Genomic DNA, 20,873 nt, shown 5'->3' on the forward strand with positions numbered 1-20,873 from the left:
GAATCAGAAGTCGGCAAAAGATCGCATTCACTAGAATATTTCCCCGTTTAATTTGATTCGATCCGTATATTTTGAATAAAAGGGCGTAATCCCTTATTATTCTATAGGAGCGGTTTCAATCATATCTGAATGGTAGAACAACATGAATGCCTTTGTTTGATTATTTCGGTTTAAGCTTATATCCGGAGCTAAATATAAATAACATAAAACTTTCTAATTAACCAAAATATTCTATAAATAGATACGATTATAAATCGTGTTTTATGATGGCGTCTTTACAACTAAGTAGTTTATTTCCGCCTTAAGATGAAAATAAATGTTTTATTGTTATTTTATGATTATATCTGTTTTTTTAGCATTTCAATTGTTTTTTTTTGCCCTCTTAGGTAGGTATCCTATACTTATTGAGTATTAGTTTAGTTTGTTAGTAGATGTCAAGTTTTTTGTATGGGTTGACTTACCAAACTTACCTAACTTTGAATGACAATTAAACGCCACTTACCTGTCAACAATTTTTTTTTATTAAAAACACATAATTTATAAAAATGTCCGCGTGGACAGCTTTCTCATACAATTTGGCGGTGCGGAGCGATCCGCACGGACGGTCCGCGTGACGCTAAAACCAGCCTTAAAAGCGACGAAGTAACTTGTAGGCGGTCTTCCCTTAATGGGCCCACTGATGATCGAAATTGTTTCGATGATGACGATATCGACCCGTCAGTTGAACGCAAAAGGTGACAGTCCGGTGGACTGATCATCACTGGGCCTTTTATAGACGGTTTTCTCCACATTGGCCTTACAACGGTACCGGGAAACCCAAGCCAGTCCATAAAATTCAAGTCCATAGATTACGGTCGGATAAGAATTACAGAATGTGCTCTCAGAAACCGCAGTTAGGGATGACCGCAAAAATCCATTCCGGCGACAAACCCCAGATCGGGGAATACAATTCTCTGAGCAATTTGGCGACTAAGCTCCGAGGCTTAATGATAAATTATCCTATTTAATAAATGATTATAGAAATCATAATAAAGATATTATCGTATATACGTTTTTCTCGTCTCTATTTCACACAATACAACGTAAATAAAGTTTAAAAGTAATGGAAAAATTAAAAGACGATCTAAACTCAAGAGAAATGAAAGTGGGATATTATATATTAAATTCTTGATCAAAGTGGCCTGTTTCAATTGCTTTAGAGTGTAAAAGCATCTTAATTAGTGTCGCATCAGTTAACGAGGTGACTTTCATCTGTGTGGAAACAATTTCGTTTCTTGAATAATGTGAACTGGATAAAGATACCTACTACATCCGAAGTCAAAATGACGTAAGTGACTATACAATCTTACGAACAAAAGACTTTTTAGTTTAGCAGCCCTTTGGTTCTCCATTATTGTATGTTAATTTCATTAAAGAATAGCTGGATAATATCATGGTTTTATTTTCATTTTATAACCGTTTAAATGAAATGGTAATTGAATTGACATACATTAATTGAAATTAAGTGAAAATGCAGTACAATTTCAAACATTATAGATTAAGCCAGAGAAAGTTATTCACGGTGAGTAAAGGACTGATAATAAAAATACGTATAATGACGTATTGTACATGCTATTATGTAACTGTTGCATAAAATACAATTTTATCACCAAATCGGTCTGGCCGCAAAATGCATTTAAATTGCGTACGGGTTGAACAAACTTTACTGTAAGCGCCCCCAAAGCGTTCAGCTGATGTAAACATCATCAGTAGGGTTGGCAATTGAGGTTAAAAATAACTGCCTTGTCTACTCTTTATTACTTCCACAGACTAAAGCATGTGTGTGATCAGTGTGATGAAGAACATCAGATTTTTTTCGCTTATCCGCAAAAATATTCCAAATTTTATGACGACGACTGCAAATGCAATATGACATTAGGAATGCCATATTGCATTTGCAGTCAGTCAGCAGCCATTCTCAAATAATATCTCAAAAAATTGGTTGTTTTAATGGTGTGTTATTTTGTTATTTTGGTTCAAAATTGGAACAAATCAGGATGGTTAGTTAATTTCCCCAATTAATTAAATATGGTATGAGAACTAGCACAAAAAGAACTTTTGGCGACCGTTTTTGCTTGAAGGAGTTATATTACGAAGTTTTAGTCTGTAGCTGTTTACTCTTTTTAATTTATAACTGTCAAGTTCTTTCCTCACTACTTATAGACCAGACGAATTGAAGGTACTTAATCTCGGCGACCTCCACTTCCGCTATTCGTCAAATGTCTCATCAGAATAATGTATAGTCACAAAGTTCCCATGCCCATATTGAATTCTCCGTATCCCCGACCCTAGTGAATCACTACATTTGTCAACAGAATCCGATCTTGTTCCCAAATGGCGGGCAAGCTGACGCCATGCCCGCTCGTCTCTTCATATGGTTACCCATATGAAGTCACAGAATAAATAATAGTACTAGCCTAGTAGTACTACTAGGTACAGAAGACTCACTTTCTAACAAAACGAGTCTGTTACGATCAGGACACATATGGCCGCTAGGTGGCGACAGCGCCACGCGCGGCTTATGGCTAGTCAAAGTCAAGTCAAAAAATATCTTTATTCATGTAGGCCTAGCAACAAGCACTTATGAATCGTAACATACTTATAAATTATCTTAAGCTAATTATCAGAGCAATTTATTGATGTTATTATTCCATAATAATATTGGATTATTATACAAATCAAATTTAACACAAATTTAAGAATTTCACAAAAGGATCGTCAAACATGAAAAAAAAATTGTATAAAAAATACTAGTCTCGAATGTTTCTAGAATAAAATCTAAATGTCAAATAAATAAATAAAAAACACAAAAGAAGTACAAACATCGGAATATCCGGAATATCAATTTCCTCATCATTAATCAAATATACCTAATATATAAATAATCATTTCGAATAACAATTAATCCCACGTTGTTTTATCATTCATGTAGTCTTGTGTGGTATAATACGCTTTAGATATAAGTTTACGCTTTACATAATTCTTAAATTTATTAATAGATAATTCAGTAATATGGTTTGGAAGTTTATTATAAAATCTCACACAATTACCCATGAATGATTTTTTAATTTTATGGAGCCGAGTGAAGGGCACTGCGAGCTTATGTTTATTTCTAGTATTAATATTATGAATTTCACAATTTTTTCTAAAATTTACAATATTTTTATGTACATACAGAATATTCTCATAAATGTATTGACAGTGCACTGTCATTATGTCAATTTCCTTAAATTTATCTCTAAGTGAGTATCTATGGTTCATTTTGTATATTGCTCGAATAGCCCTCTTCTGCAGAACAAAAATGGTATTTATCTCTGAAGCACCACCCCATAGTAAAATACCATATGCCATAATGCTATGGAAGTAACTAAAATATACTAATCGAGCTGTTTTCACATCAGTTAACTGACGGATTTTGCTCACTGCAAAAGCTGCAGAACTCAGTCTATTCGAAAGAGTAGCAATATGGGGACCCCACTGGAGTTTAGAATCTAAAGTTATACCAAGAAAAACTGTACTATCAACTAATTCCAATTCCTCATCCTTCACAATGACACTTGTTTGCACATGCCTAACGTTACTACTAGTGACAAACTTAATACATTTAGTCTTTTTCTCATTTAACAATAAATTATTAACATTGAACCAATTTACTACTTTTGAAATAGCATCGTTTACATCATTGTAAGCTTGTTGCTGTCGTTTGACTTTGAAAATAAGTGAGGTGTCGTCTGCAAACAACACTATATCATGGTGGGTCTTTACAAGGAATGGCAAGTCATTTATGTAGATAAGGAACAGGAAAGGCCCCAATATTGACCCCTGCGGTACACCCATAGAGACCAATGACCCCGGTGATCGCTGTCCACTCACATCGACCCTTTGTATTCTACCATTTAAGTAGGACTTAAGTAAATTCAGTGCCGATCCTCTAACTCCATAATAATGAAGTTTCCTGATTAATGTTTCATGACAAACGCAGTCGAAGGCCTTAGACAAATCACAGAAGATACCTAAAGCATCTCGTGACTCCTCCCAGGCATCGAAAATATGCTTAATTAGCTCAACACCAGCATCGGTTGTTGAGCGACCCCGCGTAAAACCAAACTGCTTATTATGCATTAAATTATTAACGTTAAAATGTCGTACTAATTGAGAAAGAACTAATTTTTCAAAAATCTTGCTAAATGTTGGTAGCACAGATATCGGTCTAAAGTTAGTGGGGTCAGAGCTGCTACCAGATTTAAATAAAGGAGTTACTTTACTATGTTTCATTAAATCAGGAAACTCGCCGCAATCAACACTGTTGTTAAATATAACTACCAAGTCAGGCGCTACAATTTCTACTAAGGATTTGACAGCATGGACAGAGACTCCCCAGAGGTCATTAGTTTTTTTGACATTAATTGATTTAAACGCCTTTATTACATCTGAGGTAGAAACATGTTCAAAATGAAGGTCTCCACAACACTCTGGAGCGTTATGTTTTAATAATGTAACAGCAGATGAGGGTGATGAATTTAACACCTATTACCCTCACAAATTTAACACCTATTACCCTCACAAATTTAACACCTATTACCCTCACAAATTTAACACCTATTACCCTCGGGTAATAGGTGTTAAATTTGACACGAGCCTCGGCTTGACCTTTTCAAGCTTGGATGATGGAGCGGTTTCCTATAACAAATTACTAGAACATATGTCGTCGTTTGAAAGATTAGGATGAATATCGATAATCAATCAAACATGAGTGTGGTAGGTATAAATAAAGTTGCTTAATAGCCCCGCACTAGATAACTGGACCGAAAGTAACACCGGGTGGCAACACGTCACTTAATTAACTCTGGGTGACCTGTCGACGGGGCAATAGGGCGTTGCTCTGGGTACGATTCACATAAATATAGACAATGTAAGTCGATCAACTTATGCTGTATCCTGATGCTATTTTAGGAGCACTAAAATTATATTTGAGCGGCCAAATTGCTCACAAATACAGGCAGGACCTTGAAATTTTAAAAACATATTCTTCCGGAGCTTCCGCGGAAAGAAATTCCTCTTAAACCGCACAAAGCGTGACCTTTTAGATTCTAGGATGTGAGGATTAGGAAATACTCCCGGTACTGAGTTTGTATAGGGAGAATCGAGAATTCCCGGTTCCGGTACTGTATTTGTATAGAAAACCAGTACCGGGAGCACTCCCTAGTGAGGATTAACATTGAACAACCTGCCGACGGCGAGCGGTAAACTGAAATTGTCTATCTCACCACTGCAATTTTAATACCTACGCAAGTACCCATCCTTTGAACTTCTATAGTATGCTGCGTTCCTAATTAAAATCGCAATAACTAGTCTCACTTACATGTTTATATTTGCTCTTCACCCACACTAATATCTCCAAAATAATCAGTTGTCAATATAGAGCCTAGAACGCCTTTCAAACTTTATAAATCTGATTTTGATTTGATACTCGCCTCTTCTCGCTTGTACTTATCAGTGCGAGCGAGAAACAATGTGAGCACGATCAAATCAAGATAACACTTCTAAAGGTAGAATGTCGCTCCTAGAAGGCGGGTACGGGTATCGAACCAAGCCTACATGAATTGTTAAATCCTCGTATCCATACTAGCATACGACTTATATTTGGTAGTCCTTATATCCTTGCAGTAAGGTTTAAAATCGGTCAGTTATATTAATGGTAGTTCTCCTACGTGCGAGTAGTCGTTTCCCAAGCTTAGGGAGTGTAGGAATTCTAAAGTTAGGTCATGAACTCATGATCACGGTGTGGAGTCTTAAATGATTATTCTAATTTTAGGCAATTTGGTTCAATAACGTTCATGAGCTCTCAAGAGGCTCAAGCCTTTTACAGGTTTAATTAAATTAAATTAAACTAAATTAAAAATAAGTTTTTATTTCGTAAATCTAGGCTTCGTAGGCAGGGCAGGCGCTTAACTAGGCTAAGGTGGTCTTCAAATGTTCAAATTGAATGTGGATCCGGATGGACATCGTTCTGTCTCGCCCGCACACCGGAGTGAAAATAATATACCAAACAAAAAGCTTGCAAATTGTAACCACCTTCAGTTGGTAACAACTTGTAGCATGTTGTTACCAACTGCATGTCATAAAATACGTTGCCAAATGTCTCGAAGCGGTTGTTTCGCAACGTCAAACGTTCGCGGATAATATTAACTACAAGTTACAGCAATGGATATTTGAATATTTACAACGTTTAAGCTATTTGTGGGCATTAATACAGTCACCGGCAGAAGTTGCTAGGTTGCTACGTACGTACCTCCCCTACCTAAGCAATCAGTGTTAATAACCCTTTTTTTTTAATGAACATACATGGGGGTAATAACTACATAGTATAAAACAAAGTTGCTTCCCGCGCGCTGTCTCTCCCTATATATGCTTAGATCTTTAAAACTACGCAACGGATTTTGATGCGGTTTTTTAAATAGGTAGAGTAATTCAAGAGGAATGTTTTTGTATAATTTGTTAACCCGTGCGATTCGTGCGAAGCCGGGGCGGGTCGCTAGTTCTCTATAATTTTTCTACTGCTGCTATCTGCGATCGGGTGCCAAATTGTTCAACCAACACACTTAACTGTAGGTGGACCTTATGCCTTTTGTAATAAGGTTTACGAACTGTCAATTAACAGTGTGGGCGATGGTACTTTTGTGCATAGTTACCATTTTGAGCATAGGTTAGGCATATGTATGGGTTACTTCGTCACGTACATACTTTTCTCTCTGTCTGTACACGAATCGTGAGTTAAGTCAATTAGTAGTCGCTGTGCGTTCGGAGACAGTTGTCCATCGTGTTGTACATTATCCTTAAATGACCATTTTTGAACCTTATGTCCTTGTAATAAGGTTTACGAATTGTCAGTTAACTACGATATATTGGCGTGTTGGGATTTATTTTAAGCTGTACACTTGTGGCGATTATTTCTGCATAATGTTACACAGATGTTAAGGTTGTAACTATCCATAGGTGTTCTATCTTGCCATATTAGGACCTTTTAAAAGCTGCATCAACATTTTATTAACAAAAGATAATTACGAAAAGGTGAAACGACGAGAAAAGACAAAAATCTGAGAGGTTTTAAGTCGGACGTCAGATGGGTTTAAATATAAACAGATCTTTTTTTAATAATTTCGTTGTTCGTACTTGGTAAGGATTATTTCCTTGGTATTACTATAATTTTTGGTTGATTTTGGTTTTGAGCTATCTTAGCGAAAATGTTTACGAAATTTGTAAATACTATATTCAATTTATGAAAAAAAAACTGAGCATCCGTGTGACGTTGTAACAAAAATAGAATACATACATATATATTTTCGTCTAAAGTCAGTATGTACGTCATAACGTTATTTGTGTGAGCGTCATACAGCTGATACGGCGGCCATCCAATGAGGTCAGCGAGAGTGACACAAATCATGAGCGTATTTTCGGTGCCAATGTCAAAGCCATGATCATGGTCAAAGTAGCGGTGTGTATTGTAAAACGAAAATATAATGTCTGTGTTACATATCACACATTTTACACAAACGCAAATATATTATGTCTATGTTACTTGTTACATATCACACATTATTGTTTATTAAGATAATTAATCACAAATTCTCCTCTCCTTGGAATTGCAAATAGTATATTACAGTGCCCAACAGGGTTTACATAGCTTATAAGTTTACCACCTGTATAATTACTGTGTGAAATTGCAATAAAATATTGAGTATTGTATTGAGTACATAATACTCGTGATCGTGACATGTATGTGATAGCATATTTACGCATAAGTACAAAATAAGTAATAGTACTACCGTACATAAAATAAACTTCCTACAAAACCCAAGTTTGACAGGTATTCACAACAAATCAACAACACCCAACAAATCATGCTGTCCCTTTTTAATGTATGGCACTCTCCCTTTCAGATATTTAGTGTTGTCAAAATTTGTCCCTTACTAATTTATTAATTTATTTATTTAGAAATTTAATTCAGACAACAAGGCCCATATTACAAATACTACCATACCAATACCATACTAGCATGCCATATAAAAATTAGTTTAAATTTACTTTAGTATTAAGTTTTAGTTAAGTAGATTGCTATGTACCCTAACAGGGTTCCGGTTCATGTGAACACTAGCTGTAAAATGCCCTTTGTAAGACCTTATGTAACACATGATTATAAATGCAATAAATGAATTATGAATACCATACCATACCATATTACAATTACTAATGTATGGCACTATCCCTTTCGGCTATTTAGTGTTGGCAAAATTCAAGTAATTATCTTTTCACCTCAGCAGCTAGAACAAGGGTACTTTGCTACTTAAAAACAGTGAGCAAAATCGCATTTTGCTCACTGAGTGAGACAAAATGAGCAAAATGAGATTTTGCTCACTGTTTTTAAGTAGCAAAGTACCCTTGTTCGAGCTGCTGAGGTGAAATAGTTATTTGTACAACAAGAGATCAAAGTTTGATATTTCTTCGAGTGCTTATTTTGAGTCCCGTGCAAGCGAATGATTCTATACTAGAATCTCGAACCTAGTAAGGGACTCAAAAGCGCACGAGATGTAAATAACTTTGATCTCGTGTAGTTCACAAAACTTTTCACCTCAGCAGTGACAACATATTAGAGAACTCGAAAAATGTATTCTTTCTTCATCACTTACCTATTCACTCATGTTTTCTCATTTCACTCAGTGAGCAAAATCCGATTTTGCTCACTGTTTTTAAGTAGCAAAGTACCCTTGTTCGAGCTGCTGAGGTCAAAACTTTATTGTTGGTATATCTTAAGAAAACATGAGTGAATAGGTAAGTGATGAAGAAAGAATACATTTTTCGGGTTCTCTAATATGTTCTCACTGCTGAGGTGAAAAGTTTTGTAATCTTTCGCTTGCACGGGACTCAAAATAAGCACTCGAAGAAATATCAAACTTTGATCTCTTGTTGTACAAATAACTATATCTGTGGTCGTACACGCAAAGCGACGTCAAGTTGTTTCAACTCTAATAATTGCTCGGAGCAATGATGAGCCGAACGGAGCCGAGAATGCCCGAAAGGATCAGTTTCGCCGCACTGGCATAAGTGATTATCGGATACAGTTCTACTGAAGGTGAATGGGCGCCCAGTATCAGTGAAATCACGGCATAGTAACAGTTATCTTAATTAAATAAGTGCTGATAAGAATGCTTTTATGTGTGATATGTGTCATCTAACAATCTACTAGGTTATTTTAACTTTTTTGGGTTTCTGTACCTAAAATACCAATAACTGAACCCTTATACAGTTTATACTTTTTATAAATATTATAGGGTATACGTAAGTATACAATATTATACAAAATACTAAGAATCACGTCATGTCAGAAAATTTTTGTGCACTTCTTCGTAAATTTACAGCATTAGTTAATGGTTAGTTTCAATGTCTGTACTGTGACTATGTTGTACACGTTTAAGGCTATACCACGCCAGATAGGTGCACGGTGCAGTTCAGGGGGCCTAGCCAAGATGACAATCGATGAAGTGTTCAAAGTTTCAAACGTAAGGTACTCACATTAAAACCAAACCGCCGACACCCCGGAACCATTCCACAGTTAGACCGCTACTATCACAGCACAGCTATCTCACGTTACGTACACATATCCTGCAACAATGGAGACTGCGGTTAAAACTAGGAAACATTTATTTACTAGGGTTGTTAGACTCGACTTTTTAGGAGGCCTCGTCTTTAAGAATCGGCTCAGTTTTGGCACGGAGTACCCAGATACCGTATTGTGACGCGTTGACATGAGTGCAAGGTCACTGAATGTTATGTGGCTTGTTAGAGTAGGTGAGGCTTCTTTGGAAAACAAAGTAAGATTTAGCAATAAATTTCAAGACGCGTTGTTTCACCTAAAATTCGTGACTTATATCTTATATTAATCGATCAATAGCGACCATTTTTATTAATCTTATTTAGATAGAACCAATAAAACTGCCGAATTAAAATTAAAAAAAACCCCTGCGCTATATCCCAAAAATATAAATTTTATGCCAAAAAAAGCCTTACAACACTTTGGAAAAGAGCTGATACTCTTCAAACTGCTATATCGATTTCTATCAAACATAGCTAAGAACCACCACAAGGAAACTCGCTTTCACGTAAAAATAACCGCATCAAAATCGGTCCATCCGTTGGAGAGCTACGATGCCACAGACAGACAGACATTGGCGTCAAACATATAACACCCCTCTGTTTGCGTCGCAATCATATCAAATCCCTTATCTAAAGTTCCGCACACATATACTGAGACAATGGAGACGGTGGTGGGTGATAATGGTAGGTTATAATTACTACCTAGTTAGATGAAGATGTTAGTTATAATGTGTAAGTATAAGATATCATCTGAACAGTTAAGGGAGCCTTACATTGACGCGGTAGCGGAACCGACGCGGATTGCGCGCGGTACCGCGCATTTTTGACGAAAAACTTCTTAGATCCTATTTATAGTAACTTTAAAGATTAGGATGTAGATGTAGGTAATACAGAAACACAATTTTGAAATATCATCCACAAGTATTTCCAACTATTACTTTAAAAGCACTTGGCAGATAAAAGGAAGACAAACAAACTAAAATTACGAGCATAAAACACGGTTCCGAAGCCATACATCAACCCCGTTGCCAAAAGTAAAGTTACGAAGTTAAAGGATTTCGCAATCTTGGAAACCACGAAGTAATCGCTAACTTTAAGATGGCGACAGTTTCTTACTTTTAAAAGATTATATTAGGGATTTCTGTCGTGTTTTTAGGGTTCCGTTAGCCAAATGGCAAAAAACGGAACCCTTATAGATTCGTCATGTCTGTCTGTCTGTCTGTCTGTCTGTCTGTCTGTCCGTCTGTCTGTCCGTCCGTATGTCACAGCCACTTTTCTCCGAAACTATAAGAACTATACTGTTGAACAGGGATCGGATACCGGTATTTTTTGTATGGGAACGGAAACGGTATTTTTTCGTTCTTTGCTAATTACTTCATTTCTAATTGGGCAATCTAATAATACGAAGTTGTAACCTAAAAACACAACTGAGTCCTACATTTCGAGTATAAAATACTTAATAATAATAGTAATTCGAAAAATATGGTTATTTCTAAGTTTATGCAAAAAACCGGTTCCGATCCCTGCTGTTGAAACTTGGTAAGTAGATGTATTCTGTGAACCGCATTAAGATTTTCACACAAAAATAGAAAAAAAAAAAACAATAAATTTTTGGGGTTCCCCATACTTCGAACTGAAACTCAAAATTTTTTTTTTCATCAAACCCATACGTGTGGGGTATCTATGGATAGGTCTTCAAAAATGATATTGAGGTTTCTAATATCATTTTTTTCTAAACTAATAGTTTGCGCGAGAGACACTTCCAAAGTGGTAAAATGTGTGTCCCCCCCCCCCCTAACTTCTAAAATAAGAGAATGATAAAACTAAAAAAAATATATGATGTACATTACCATGTAAACTTCCACCGAAAATTGGTTTGAACGAGATCTAGCAAGTAGTTTTTTTAATACGTCATAAATCGCCTAAATACGGAACCCTTCATGGGCGAGTCCGACTCGCACTTGGCCGCTTTTTTATTTTTATTTAATTATTATCATCAAGAGTTACTTCGTTCTTGGTCAGAGTTATGTTTTTATGCTGGTATTACTTTTAGTAGGTAGTTGTAGGTGCCTACTCTGATTGTATCTCATTGACCATTTTATTATTTAAATAAAATATATGTTTCATTATGTACCTAAAAGTTATTTATCGTACATAATGTGATTAAATTCTTGTAAAAAATGTGTTTACATACCGCGATAAATTTTGTCGGTAACTATAGGCTATTAAAGTTCGCAAGCGTAACCAAATGGTGATATCATCCTCATTATGGCGGACGTAGAAACTGTTGTTGAATTGAATTATCGATCGATAATATCTTGGACCTTCGTGTAAGTATCATGGAGTACATAGTTAAATATTATTTATCAATTTAATAAAATACTAGGAAGAGCGGCCTTTTAGAGTACCTATTTTTGTGTATTTTGTGACAACATATGGAGTTTTATTTTTAGCAGTCTGTGTAGGTACTTGTGACGTTTGTTACGCAGCAATAGCGTCAAAACTACTGGGTTCATAATACTGTTAGTTACTCATGAATTAAAACGAATTATATTGCGTATAATTATTAAAAATACATCCCGACGTTTCGAACCCTTTACAGCATTCGTGGTCAACAGAAAAATATATTCTCCTTTGTCAAAATTACAGAGACAATTGATCTGTTCACGACGATGTCTAGCCCCAACTCATAAAATACAGATTTACCAAACTGTCAAGCCTGTACGTTCCGCTCAAAACTGGGGCGTGTCCAAATATATTTAACCTTTATCCCCGAGACAAGCCTTTATAGGTCGGGGGTTATACAAATACATAGGTCGTTCGTGTTATTTCTAGAAACATTGATAACTGAAATGTTTAACTGAGATCTGGGGATAGTATAGGCGGGAGTTTATTCGATGAGATTTGGCGTAGTTCAGAATGTTTAACAACTACAGGTACTTCACTAACGAAATTGTAATTTGGAACGGCGTAAAACTGAGGGGCTACCGCGAAAACCGAAATTCGCAAATTGCGGGGATCTTTCTCTTTTACTCCAATGAAGGTATAATTAGAGAGACAGAGACAGATGCCCGCAACTTCCGAACGTCGATTTTCGCGGTTATAGCCCTGGGAGTGGGAGCCCTTGCTTTGTGGTTATTTTATATAACTACCCTACATTATTTATGTTATACAGTACAGAAGAAATTTTCAAAAACGATGTTAATATTAAAACGGCGTTGACGTTGATTTTGTTACATAATGTTTCAGTAATTATAGAAAGTTTATGAGAATACTATGGTCATTTCTTTTCTTTTATAAATGAAGATTATGGACGCAAAACAACCTCATCTACTTCGTACAACTGGGTAACAAAGCTTGTTTGTAACTTGCCCCAAAAACCGTGAATTTACGAAAAAAAAAGGAAACTCCATCTGATACAAACAGCACGGCAGCTTCACTTACGGCTGATACGGCCGCAATAGTTATATCACGCGGAAAGATGAATGGGCCGTATTAACATAACAATCATGCTAAACATCAGTAAGACGCCAAGCTTAGCCCTGTTTTTGGTTTCCGAGACAACGGCATTTCGTGTGGTGCCTGTTTTTAGGGTTCCGTAGCCAAATGGCAAAAAACGCAACCCTTATAGATTCGTCATGTCTGTCTGTCTGTCTGTCCGTCTGTCTGTCCGTCCGTATGTCACAGCCACTTTTCTCCGAAACTATAAGAACTATACTGTTGAAACTTGGTAAGTAGATATATTTTGTGAACCGCATTAAGATTTTCACACAAAAATAGAAAAAAAAAACAATAAATTTTTGGGGTTCCCCATACTTCGAACTGAAACTCAAAAAAAAATTTTTCATCAAACCCATACGTGTGGGGTATCTATGGATAGGTCTTCAAAAATGATATTGAGGTTTCTAATATCATTTTTTTCTAAACTGAATAGTTTGCGCGAGAGACACTTCCAAAGTGGTAAAATGTGTCCCCCCCCCCCCCTGTAACTTCTAAAATAAGAGAATGATAAAACTAAAAAAAATATATGATGTACATTACCATGTAAACTTCCACCGAAAATTGGTTTGAACGAGATCTAGTAAGTAGTTTTTTTTATACGTCATAAATCGCCTAAATAATTATTATTATACAAAACAAATTTGTTTACTTTATTGATTGTCAATTAAGTAGTCTTAGTTATAAATTATAATTTATTATGCTTAGCCAAATGCAATTATGCTATAATAATGACATAATTATTATTTTTTAGCTTTAAGTAACAAATATTGTACACCATTAAGATGGTAGGCTATGGTTTTAGTACTTATAAAATGTAACACCTTTTTTTGTATACCTATAGTCACAATATAGTAGTTTATGCAACAGTGATATAATAAGGGTTCTTAAAATTCAAGGGTCGAAGTTACAAAACGAGACGTAGTCGAGTTTTGTAAAAAAAGACCCGAGAATTTTAAGAACCAATTATGAGCTGTTGCATACATTACTTTTTCTATGACAGCTGCAGCAAAAAAAAAAAAAAAAAAAAAAAAAAAAAAAAAAAAAAAAAAAAAAAAAAAAAAAAAAAAAAAAAAGAGTTATTATTAAAAAAAAATTATTATTAAAAAAAAAGAGTTATTATTAAAAAAAAAGAGTTATTATTAAAAAAAAAGAGTTATTATTTAAAAAAAAAAGTTATTATTTAAAAAAAATTGAGTTATTATTTAAAAAAAAAAACAGTTATTAATGTAAATGAAAACATACCTCTTTCAATCAAGATGATCGGAACTTGTATCTTTAAAAAAAATAAAGCAGTTGTATTATACTCATAAGATGACTGCTAGCAGTCATCTTATGAGCCTATAGACAAAGCATTCAAATGACATTGCTTTAGATATCACTGTCAGTCATTTAATTGACACATTTAAGTGCTGGAGTAGAAAAAATATATTATGATTATGATTATATTATGATTACGGAACCCTTCATGGGCGAGTCCGACTCGCACTTGGCCGCTTTTTTTACATTTCTTAACATAATCTAAGATACGAACAAAATAAGTAATAATATTAAATGATGTACATAACTTAATAGCGAAACGAGTTTAGTTGGTTTCTTAGAATTTTGATAAAAATAGGATCGATTGACATATTGAAAATATTCTTCGACTTTTGTTTTAAGCATTTGAGATATATTTTGTTTTGCATAAATTGATGTCAATCAATCCTACCGCTACATTTGCTACCGGTACAAGCGAAAGCAAATAATAGCTTGTTAAAATGTGAAAATCTATAGACATTGCAATTTTTGAAGCTTAGTTGTAACTGTACCTAATTATCTAAATGCACATATCGTATTATGTAAGTAATTTCGGTTAGGTACATAGTACAAACGCTAAGTGCCACCCTAAAACGATTCCCGCAAACATACGAATCAGGGAACAGCAAATTGAATTTCTATCTTACTCCGCTCTTACTTTTAGCGGTAATGAAATTGCAGTTATATCATATACCTATTGAATCTAGTCTGCAATACGTGAAAAGCTTTCAAACTTATCAAATTGATCTGATTTTTCATGAAAAATCTGTGTGCAATACTTATTTTATACCTAACTTGCGTGATTTTCATCTATCAACCAGTTTTAGTTCATTCAAACATTTAAGTGGCTCATTAGCCTAAATCCTAATCCTAAGGCCTAATTTAGTTACAGTTATATTAATTTACTTTTTAAATGATGGACTATTCAATTTACATGATTTCTTGCAACTATTCACATGACATAGTTGTGGATGTTTTGTATTAATATTGATGTACGGGTATGAGTAATTTTAAATGCAAACGGCAGATTAATTCCGCTTCTGATTACTGGTGATCTATGACGCATAATCAGTGTACGGGACGTGCTTCCGTCCGTGTCGTACCAGCCAGCGGTTTAACTAGTATAGGTACATTACATATGAAAAAAAAAACCGACCAAGTGCGAGTCGGACTCGCGCACGGAGGGTTCCGCACCATCAACAAAAAATAGAGCAAAACGAGCAAAAAAATGGTCACCCATCCAAGTACTGACCCCGCCCGACGTTGCTTAACTTCGGTCAAAAATCACGTTTGTTGTATGGGAGCCCCACTTAAATCTTTATTTTATTCTGTTTTTAGTATTTGTTGTTATAGCGGCAACAGAAATACATCATCTGTGAAAATTTCAACTGTCTAGCTATCACGGTTCGTGAGATACAGCCTGGTGACAGACGGACGGACGGACGGACGGACGGACGGACAGCGGAGTCTTAGTAATAGGGTCCCGTTTTTACCCTTTGGGTACGGAACCCTAAAAATGGATGGTTGGTTGGCGGAAAGCTGGAATATCCTGGTAAAAACTCAGAAATTTCCTGGACGGTAAGTTCACCCAAAATAAAAACCCTTATTCTAAAACCTTTCCTGAGCCATTTGCCCCATAACTCGCCACCATATGCTAGAGCTGCATCATAACATATCCTTCCCTTCCCTCTGCCCAATTCTAATTTTTTAGTTGACTTCTAGTGGTTAGTTAAGGTTGCTAAAAAACCCTGACACTCGCCAAGTCTCCCCACAATCCTCATAGAGGACCAAAGATCCTGACAGGTCAGGGGAAATCCTGACGTGTTGTAAACGTACACTGTCAATATGGGTCTTCTGCCATAAAGATGCATTTAAGGTTCCGGCACACAGGCGCGTATTCCGGGCGGCGCGTGAGCGGGGCGTGAGCGTTTTATATGTAAAAGCAGCGCGCCCCGCTCACGCCCCGCCCGGAAAACGCGCCTGTGTGACGAAGCCTTTATAAACAAGTCTTTGGCGTGTCCTTTTTTATATAAAAATTGATAGCATAAATTATCACTCAAAATGTTCCGTGCATGTCCTAAAACTTATGATTTGTTAGCAAATGCTGAAATTCAGTAGTTTCAGTACGTTGCCAGCCATTAATTTCAAACAAGCTACCAATTTCCTGTGCTTAACGAAGTAAACAATTTGTTTTGAAGTGATTTTATAGGGCGCAATATCGAGATTGGGGACCATCAAATAATGTTATGGTTATTATGAAATATAACTAAGCCCCAATACAGAGACAGAGCAAGCCTCTTGCTTCTGAAAAATCAGGTAAAAACTAGTTACAATAACTTTTGTAGGTACCTACAGTGGACGTCAAAGATATGTTTACATTTTTGGCCTTATTACAAAGGAGTACGGTAGAAAAGTGTAAACATATTATTGACGTCGACTGTACCAATACAGGATATGTGCGGTTACGGAGAAATTTCGTTCCGTGAACACTACGGCTGTGTAATGAACTCGTTGCCGAGGTTTTCTAGAGGGATGTGTTTAGGCTTCTTCAAAAAGGAGCCAGTTTCTAAAGGGTCGGCAACAAATATCTGTGATACACACAACCATGCCCTTACCAGGATCCGACCCGGGACCTCCTGCTTAATAAGTATACAGACTAGCTTAGGAGGCCTTTAAGTAATTAGGTATTTGACCTTTAAAATGCAACATCATGTCAGTAGTTCAACTATCGACCGAAGAACACCGCCAACTGGGTCGAGTGAGAATGGAAATTCAGCAAGTGACACGAATGTGAACAGCATTCCTATGATGAGTACTAAACTACTAACAGTTTAACTGACCATCAGAGAACCTTAAGTCTTCGCAATAAGGTTCAGGTTCACTCGATCTGTTGACAGTGTGGACATAGGTACACGGTCGCGTGATGCGTGTAATTGTAGTTAAGAATAACGCAATAGACTACGCTTTATAAAGCGTTACTCTTTTGTCTAAAAGTTCTAAAACATGGGAGGTTCTATTCAATTGCATCTCTACGCCTTTCAACAGTGTGTAATTTATACTTCTATCCTATAAAACAACACGAATGATCACAATGGGGGAGAGGGTTCGAGAAGACATAATTTTGTGTAAATTCTTTACACAGAGGGAAAGCCAAAAACAGAAATTACACAACAATCTTCTCATACCCAAATAAAGTTCAAACGTGGGCCAAATATGATCACATGATTACTGGACGAGCCCTTATGATCAATCTAATAGGGAAATGATCTGTGAATCACACACATGTATCAAGCTGGAAACAAATTATCGGACGCGGCTGACGCGCGCGACATAAAAGTGTGCACAGTCAGGAACATCCAGCGCGCCAGATTTCTGTCGGATGTCCGAAGGCTCAAGGTTACGTCCACGGCTTACCTCCTATAGTTTGCACAATTCAGTGTATATTCATTATCTAGATACCTATAAGTCGCAGCTGTGAGCCGCGTCCGTCAGCCGCGTCCGATAATTTGTTTTCAGCTTCAGTTGGCCTCATTTCATCGTCTGACAAATCAGAGACAACTAGACGTTGTTGGTCAACAAAGATCATGTTTGTTTTAAATTTAATTAAGGACACACTGATTACAAAAATATATTTAAAAAGATAAGGGACGTCACCGGCGACCGTAGAGCTGGCAGCTTCCTCTACTGTAGTACCACTGGGGGATATTTTGTATAATTTTATTTATTTTAACCTCTAGCCTCCCGCGAATCAAAACTTGCCAAAGCAAATGCAGTTTATCTCTATTATTGTATATATAACGTTTTCTTCTCTTCCACTTCCTTCATGTTGGCACTACTAACGTTCTGTCACCCGCTTCCCGCTTTTTAGCTAATTTTTGTATTCGTCATGTGTTTGTCTGTGATGTTCATAACAATTATTTGTTTTTAGGGTTTCCCAACTACATCCTCCCAAAAATACAAAATTACTATACCGAACATTCTCCTCACGTGTGAAAGTCAACACCGACATTGGCAAATTCACCCTGGGCCAAAGTGCAGGGAGTAAGCCAGAAAAAAAAAATGCAGTTTTGATTTGACAGAATAAAAATTGAAATTTCAGTGGAATGGAAGACCTTTTTACCGGACCTGGTACACCCTAGACTACGAGGCTGTTAAATTAGAAAAACATAACGTTGACTTTTATGTTGAGTAACCATAATGATTTTGGTTACCGTAGACAGTTATCTAGCATAGAGTAGATAAGACTTCATTAACCTTAGAATCCTTGTTTTACGTTATCAGATAATGTTACAGGTATATTTACATGAGATAAGCAGGTGCCCTGATATACTTTACCTTACGGCTTCAGTTAACCTTTAAAGCAGTGGTTCCTAACCTTTTCAGTCCAGTCACCCCTATGACTAACTAGGGAACCTGATTTTACCCCTCCTCCCAATGGTAATAAAAAATAAAACGTGTACGTTTGTTGTATTGTTATATTAGGTTACCTTATTACCCCTGTAAAATACCAGTTTTACCCCCAGGTTAGGAACCACTGCTTTAAAGCAATGTCATATGTGATGTAGGGAGATTATAATCTAACCTAACCTAACCTACGTTAGATTATAAGCTAACGGGTTCACAATCTTACGGTGTCATATATACACTTTAAGGTATTGGAAAAAAGTTGATGTTTGTTTATTATTGTGTTAGGAACAGTTCGTAACAGCATTTGAATTATTTTTAGGTTATTTTGAGGAGCTCTGATTTAAAAATATACATTTAATTTCTTGTCTGATTGTTAACGGAGCTAAAAACATGTAGGTAGCTCATACCAAATTACCAATAAATATACCTCAAAATTTGCTTGTTGACATTTTTCAATGTTTTAACCTAATTTGTAATGTTTCTTACAAGTTGCTGCAATATCCTTTATGACCTAAACACAAAATATCATTATTTCTGATCAGTCTAGGATAATTAAATTAAAATTTGACATTAAGTAGGTAGTTCAGTATGACCTACAAGTGTTTTGTTCTATTTATTTAAACTTACTACCTTGACCTGAGTATTGTACTATGAACATGAGTCATGTCAGTGCCAAGCTTATCAAAACATTATTATTATCATTCATTTTAATTTTTAACAAGCAGAAACATCTGCGAACGATATTAAATTTATTCTAAAATTATTATCTTTAACTTACTTAACACAATTGTTAAGCATGATAAGCAGGAAAGCACTTAGTAAAATTGACTGATAGCTTTAATGGACTATGATATCCATTAACTAATGACCCAAACATAGTTACCACGGGTAACAATCTGTTAAGTTCGTAAACATTTACTACCTATAGCTTACATGTTCTTAAATAAAATAATAATCATTTATTTACAAACAAGATATATACAGTGTATTACTAAAAGAAATTAAAAACTAGCTTAAATCTAAAATAGGCCCTTGAGGCATTGTACCAAGGATGCTGGCGACATTTCCTCGCTGTATCGCAATGCTGATACGTTGTGCGAGGTAGCCGCCAGCTCTTCGGTCACCAGTTACGTCAACCAGACGCTTCGCGATTTCTACGAAAAACTTATGCGCGCTGGGACCCCATGGACCTAGATAAATAAATAAAAATAAATAAATAAAAATAAAAAAGCCTTTTATTTGCGATCCCTTTGAACAGTTGTAACCATGTTGTAACAGTCAACTAAAATAACATTATTTTGGGATCCCCTCTTGGGTGAAGGCCTCCTCCAGCTTTTGCCACCTATCTCGGTCTTGGGCCACATGTGGCCACCCCATGCCAGCAATTTTCTTTATATCATCCACCCAGCGCTTGAGCGGGTGTCCTGCGTGTCTATCCCCACTCCCCAGTCCTCTCCACTCTGTCACTCGTTTCGCCCATCTCGAGCTATCGTAGCGTGCAATGTGTCCTGCCCATCTCCACTTCATTTTCTTGACATACTGTACACATTACATGTTCTTAGAAGGTATGTATTCAGCAGACTTTGAGGTGAGCCATACACAACAATCATATCATGAGTTTATAACATCATACAGTGTATAAAGTGAAAAAAAAAATAGATATCTTGGTGTAGATAAAATAGTTTACTTGTAGTAAAAGCGTAATAAACACTGTAGAATTGTCTAAATAGTCCAGGTAAGGAATTTCGCATGAAGTTGACTGAAAGTGTCAGCATTCTCCTGTTCTAAAGAACAATTTACTAATTCCTATTAGATACTGGTTACTAAAACATTTAAATTCATGTACTTAAGGCACAAACTTGTCTTTTTAGAAGTGTGAAGTAGAATCCATATAACATTCAATTTATCTATTGAAAATTACGGCCAATACACGGCAATTTCATAATTCACATTAGCATAACAACCGGCAGCTTCGTGCA

At 36.0% G+C, this 20,873-nt stretch overlaps 1 protein-coding gene across 1 annotated transcript in view; it reads right to left on the reverse strand.

The window, feature by feature from the left end:
- LOC134663094 (ADP-ribosylation factor 6) overlaps window positions 1-20,873 on the reverse strand; it is a 59,826-nt gene that overhangs the window by 38,324 nt on the left and 629 nt on the right. The window contains exon 2 of the mRNA XM_063519423.1: window positions 9,610-9,699. The gene's annotated coding sequence lies outside the window, so the exon portion shown is untranslated. The remainder of the gene's footprint in view (window positions 1-9,609; window positions 9,700-20,873) is intronic.

Source organism: Cydia amplana, chromosome 4 (genome assembly GCF_948474715.1).
Source record: "Cydia amplana chromosome 4, ilCydAmpl1.1, whole genome shotgun sequence".
In the NCBI taxonomy this organism is placed as follows: Eukaryota; Metazoa; Arthropoda; class Insecta; order Lepidoptera; family Tortricidae; genus Cydia; species Cydia amplana.